Here is a 6,862-nt window from a genome sequence, read left to right as displayed (position 1 = left end):
GTGTTACTAGAGTGAGTGAGGGGTGGAGGTCTGTAATCTAGAGTTGAAAATAATGTGACACTAGAGCAAAAGGATGGGTCCTGTATACTGACATGACCCAGGCATGATGGCAGAAATAAAAATTAAAGAATTGGTGATGAGTCAGATTGTGAAATTTGCTGATAAACAACATTGTGAACTGTAGGTATAAAGACACCACAAGTTGAGAAGCAGAAAATGCAGCATTAGGACATTAGTGAAATGTTATTTCCGTATTTCCAGCAAATAGCCCTCTCTGATTGCTATGTACTTTCTGACTTGACAGAAAGCTTTTGGACATCTGGGCCTGTCTCATTTGATGTATTCATCCCACAGTACCTGGCCCAGTGCTTGGCAACAACTGGAAATAAAAGACCATAAAATCTCTAGTAATGCTTTATTCCCATTTACACAGTTCTCAGTACCTAGAATGCCTATGACTTCCTCTTTTGCACTATGTGGAATTTATCTGTTTAGAAAGCCTGCTTCTCCTATCATAGCCTTTTATTTTTAAAGGTTTTCTTTATGCATATAAGAACAGGGGTGTAGGCCAAAGGTGTGGGAGGGCGAGAGGATTCACCAGAGACAGTGGGGAGCAGAGCAGGCAGATCTACTGAATACACTGCTGAGGGGAGAAGCAGGTGAGTCAGGAGAGGTCTGTTGCGCCATGTCGGTAGCTCCCTGGCTGGGGATCGAACTCATGTCACAGTGGCTGGTGATAGCTTGTTCGCACTGTGTCTTTAACCCCTGGGCCACCAGGGAGGCTTCCTTCTTTAGCATTTTGGTCTTAGTACATATGTATGGATTTTTAGTTATCAAATCAGGACTCAAAAGTCCTGTTTTAAGGTCTATTTTGAACAGATTCTTGTAGTCATAAGAACCAGAAGTGGTGCTTTCATCAGTGAAACATTAAACACCTCTGTACTGAATGCAGTACTAAAACATGAGAGTGGTCAAGTGAATGGAGTCTGAATTTTTAAAGGTTACTGAGAATATGAAGAGGTCAATGCCATTGAAAGAGTTTGTTACTTATCATTCTCCTAGAAACAAGAGACACAGCATGGCCGTGCAGGGCTGCAGGGGAAGAGCCAGTGTCAGTGAGGAGGCAGACAGGAATAACTGGAGAACATAGGCCACAGCCTCTACTTTTCCGTGGGAAACTCAAGGTAGGGCAAGGTAAAAAGCATAGGACTGGCTAGTGGGAATAATTCCATGGGGTACAGAGGCTGCTCTTAGTTATCTGGTACCTGGTTTCAAAGTACTATAGGGCAGGGAAAATACTGGCATGGTATGTGAGACTTAAAACGAGGTGGTTGGGAGTATGGACAAGGGTTTACCTCAAAAAGGTGGGTTCACTGGCAAGTTGTCTACTGTTCTAAGAAATAAATAATTCTGGAAGGGACAGTCTCTCTTCAGCCAGCAAGGTTCCCCAAAGATGACAAAAAATCATAAAATATAGAAAATAAAGACCCCAACATAATTAGGAGGAAACCATTCCGTTTCATTTCCCGTCTCCATTAACAGCTAATAAAGAGTAGAGGAACACAAGACAGGTATAGCCCATTTCTCCCCACATTCCATTAAGAGTGCAGGTGCTTTTTTTGGGAGAAAATTTAAAATACAAGAGGGTCCTATTCTTCCCCCATTGCCTTCTGTTTTCCAAATGTTAACAAATGTTTAATTCTTTCATGTCCTTCCTTGCAATTTTGTCTTGAACCAGCTGCATGAGAAGGAATCAACATTTACGGATTTTTCTTCTGTGCCAGAATAGTGTTGACCTTCAACATACATCGCATGACCTCACCTCCTTACAACAAGCCTGTAAGGTGAGTATTATGACTGCGTTCCCTAAAGGAAGAAAAGCATGACTCAGTGTTAAATGGCTTTTCAGCTGAGCGATGAATGGAGTCAGGTCTGATGAAGCCCATGCACTTTCCAGGTGTGGCTGCAGAAGAATTAGGTCAAATGCAAACAGCTTTTTTTTTTTTTTTTAAGTTTGTTTTTTTTTTATATACAGAGGCATGTTTTTATTTATTTGTTTGTTTGTTTGTTTGTTTTGTTTATACATGCACTGGGTACAGTCAGAAGCACGGGAGGGTGAGAGAATTCACCAGAGCCAGAGCGGGGAGCAGAGCAGGCAGAAGGACCGAAGTACACTGCTGAGGGGAGCAGCGGGCGGCAGGAGAGGTCTGCGCGCCATGTGGGACCCTCCTCCGGGGGCCGGGGAGCAGCCGGGGATCGAACCGGCGCCGCAGAGGCCACAGGCAGCTTCGCAACCCAGCGTTCAACCGCCGTGCCACTGGGGAGGCCCCAAATGCAAACAGCTTTAACATTTATTATTTAAGAACTCTAACTTCACATTTAATTTTGGTAGCATAATTGAAAAGCCGAGTATAAAAAATCTATGCATTGCCTGTGCTTCTATAATCCTTTTATGTTTTCAAAATTTTATTAGACAACTGCCTTCTCTTTGACACCTGAAATAGAATTTCCTAACTGATTTAACCTCAGTATTATTTTATTATAGGGGTATTTTGAGAACCAAATCAAAAGAACACTAGAGTGCAAGTGTTATAGATCATGTCCTAGTTATTATTTTTTAAATAGGTAACATTTCCATGTTTAGCTTACACTATAAAATTGATTATATATATTTGTATATAACTACATATATATACACATATATAATTATAAATTATTATGCAGTGAGGTTTCCTTTTCACGTCTCCCATTCCTCTCCTCATACACACCAATGCCTTTGGTTTCTTGTTTATTCTTCCAGTTACTTTACTGACATACCTATAACCACAAATGTATTAATATATATTGCCCCCATTCTTTTTTCATACAATCAAGTGAATATATTTAAAATAAAACAGATCATCAAATTTTTGGTAAACAAAATTTAATACAACCATATAGTCAAGTAATAACGGTTAAAAGACATTTTATTAGACACAAGTTTTAAAAAAGTAAAGATAACTATGCACAGAGTATATTTAAACAAAACATTTAAGTTAATGTGTTACAAATTGAATTGGGAACAAGTACAAAGCATTTTCTTTTTAACTGTGAAAACTCTGGAGACTAATTGAAAGCCAATGACATTTGGCAGCCAAGGGTCTATGTAAGTTGTAAAACAGTATACTTTTGTTTAACTCTGTAACTGTTATTTTAGCTCCAGAAACTCAACAAAAATTTAAATAAAGAAGCTGCAAGGAAGGGTGTTGGGAAAGAGTAAGAACTTTTTCAAGAAAGTTAAATTAAAAAAAATAGTACATACAAATAGAACAAAGTAAGTACATTTACTTTTTTGATATCAGATGTAGATATGGCAAACGATGGTTACAATGTAAGATAGGTGTTTTTCTCAGTATCTTAAAAAGCACCTTGGTATCAAAAACAAACCAAACATTGTAATAAAACTCCAAACACCCAACAACCTCTCTTAGCATTCTCATTCCGCCAAGCAACCACATGGTTGGTGCTCATTAAAAAGTTTAAGAAGAGAATTTTATTTACTCTAAATAGAGTATTTAGATCAGAAAAAAAGTTGAAATAGCACTAGAGAACTTAAGGCACATAAATTCAGATGATGTCTTTTTGAAAACATTGAAACAAATTCTTTGGAACAATATATAAAATAAGTTATGACAATTGCTATTTTAAAAAATTATGATGATCATCTTTAGCACTAAGTAAATTTAATATCTAAGGCAATCACACAAATGTAAAACATTCATATAAAACATTTAAAAATGTTTGAAGTTTGTTGCAAGTGTCTCTGGAATTATCAGTTCACACTCCTGGCTCAAGTGGTTTCTGGTGCCTGAGACTGGATGTGACAATATGTATAGTTCGCTAGTCAAACCTACTGCTTCAAAGGTCAACCAAATTGCCCCATTCTGGTTACTCGGTATGGTGAGATTGTTTAACTAAAGAATAATGGGCTGAGGTGATGTAAACCTGGCTTTCAATATAATGCACAACAAATCCTAATAAGGCCAAAATTACATTGAGGTTTACTGGTGTCTTGAGTTTAGTAAAATAAGGCAATCCATAGGAAGCCTTCAAGAGACATTATCTGATCACTTCACACCATGTAGCAATCTCTCTTCTTTGAAAATCAGTCTAGAGTAGAAAGATGTCTTTTCCACACATTAAGTCTCAAGACACAAAATGCACACACAAACAATTCAACCCTGCTCTTTTCATGATGGGTTCTCACAGCAGTTCTTAAAAAAAAAAAAAAAAAAAAATCAAAAAAAAATCTATTGTCATGTCCAGACAACAGGAAAAAAAAAAATACCTGGTTTGCATAGTGACAAAAGTTGTATATTTGAACCTTTGTCTTTCCTGAGTTTCAAAAGGGTATTTGACAGTAGAGATACATAAATAGTTCATATTCACTAAGAGAAAAATGTTTCAGTCCATAAAACATTTTCATCTTTCTAAATATAGAAGAATGAATGTTCAAACACCTTCATGTGTGAAGCCCCTTTATCAAATTAAATTTACTCTAGAATCATAACTGAAGTTTTAGTTATGGCACTTTAAACACCCCCAATAGGCAAAATGTTAATACCCTCCCTGAGTATTTACATCATTTTCCCTTAACACCTGGTTTAAATGGAGTAAAGAGCTATATTTCAGTCATTTAGGAAAAAAGGTTACTGAAAATCCAATAGGCTACCATATTCATACCTGTGCAGTAAAGTGAGTTGAAGATTAGAGTAGGAAACGAAGGTCTTCTGTTGTAAAAATCAATTTATAGATCACTCACATATAGGAAAACCTGAAGGATTTAAGTTCACAGGAAAAAAGGTACTTTTCTGTTGATCCACAAAATATGCTCTTGAATTTCCTTCCACTGAGGTATCACAGTTGGGTTTATTTAGCAAACTCATGTCTACTTCCAATTTGTTTTCTGATCTTATAAAACTGTATGTACTATATAGAGTCTGACTGTATACAAGTCATCATACTAATAATACTCATCATGTACTTTCAAGCATAAAAAAAAATTCTAGAAATGCCCAAATAAAAACACCTTCTGGAACGGAATTTAATAAGGTCTATGAATGTTTACTTAATGTGCTTCTCTCTGATCATCACAAACTGATAAAATTCTTGGTGTTTGTATGTATGTGTACATGACCATACTATGTATCTACATATATCTATATGTACATGACACAAAAGGCTTATATGAACATGACCTATCAAAAGAAAATCTGTCAACTGTATGGTGGTGACAGTATGGATATACTCTAACACCAATTTCATTGATATATCTCTTTTGATATACTAGTTATATGCTAAAATTATTTTATCAAGGCTAAAATTTATTTATCAAAAATCAGTAAAGGAAGATAATGAAATTAAAATACCAGTTGGGTAACTTTAAAAAGTTACTTTAGTTTCCTAGGATTCAAGGTAAGTTCATGGTGGCCTGCTTAATTTATGCAGTTTTAAATTAGGTAGAGGAAAAAGAATTAAGCAATATTGGTACAAGGTCTATGTTTAAACAAAACTCTTTTATAGAATTTCAACTCAAATTTACTACAATAAACACATAGATAAATGTATACTAAAATACAAGTAGATAGTTAATAGTTTACAACAACAAAATACAAGAATACAAGTTATCTTAACAAAGTTTTTTTTTTGTGTGATGTCTGTATTTATGGATGAGCATGATCTTACAGATACACATGAAAATAACAAGTATCATTTGCATAATTCTCAGCATTACAAAACACTATACTTATACATAATCTCATTTACTGCAAAGAATTTCTGAACTAAATATGTTCCATTATCTACAAAAAGTATAATGCAGAAGTAGATGTTTACTTTAAAGTACAAGTATCCCAATATACCTTTCAACGAAAATGAGAAAAGATTGTTTCCTGAAGTGTTCTGGTAACTGTCACAAAAATGTATCCGTACCCTTTTAAATTATGATTTCAAAAAAAACCTCCCCAAAACTTTGTAAGATTTCCAAAGTTTTCCTCAGCATTCAGATTCCAGATAAGCATTAAAGTTGATTCTGTATGTTTTTCTTAAAATCTCTGCATCACTCTAAGATGAGGAAAAAAAGTAATTCACCAATGTTAGGTCTTCTGTTCAATCACTTTGGTTTAAACAGAAACCTGGTTACATGATAATCAAATATCTGCATCATCTCTATTATGACAAGAAGTATACAATTATAATGTGAGACAACAACAGTGCCTGGGAAATAGAAATGTAGGCTACCTAGAACATCCTTAAAATGTGAACTCTCTCTGTCCACCCAGGAATAACAATAACCACGTATGCTGTAGTTACTGCCATCTCATTTGCCTTAAAAAGAATTTTTACATTACTCTCTGAAAACTAGTAAACTTTATAAACTGGAACTGAAAAATCTAGACAAAGGTAATTTGCTGATAGAAGCTTGAGAATAATGATCAATAGTTTACATAATGGATATCAAATGAAAGATTTATCTTAGAAGACTATTATAACTACTGCTGTTGAGTTTTTTTTTTTAGATAGCTATATCTTTTAAAAAGAAAAATGGACCCACTGAGATATGTGGTCCCTGCTTTATCCTTTAAAGGCAACCTAACAGTAAAGACTCCCAGAATTTTCAGCTGTTCACAAGAAAGGAGGATAACCAGGAAAAAGATCCTCACCCAAAGCACCACATTTATGAGCTCAAATCCTATTGGGCTAGGGAGAAAATCTGTCCCTGTTTTTCATAAGATAATATTACAAAATGGATTTAACTCCTTAGCTAGGTTCAAGACAAGGAGCTTTCCTATATAATTTAGAGATGATACGTAAATACTTTGAG

The sequence above is a fragment of the Talpa occidentalis genome, unplaced genomic scaffold (assembly GCF_014898055.3).
Source record: "Talpa occidentalis isolate TD23 unplaced genomic scaffold, MPIMG_talOcc4v2.1 talOcc4.4, whole genome shotgun sequence".
Taxonomy (NCBI): domain Eukaryota; kingdom Metazoa; phylum Chordata; class Mammalia; order Eulipotyphla; family Talpidae; genus Talpa; species Talpa occidentalis.
The sequence above is the reverse complement of the archived record's forward strand: the minus strand, read 5'-3'. Positions refer to the sequence as shown.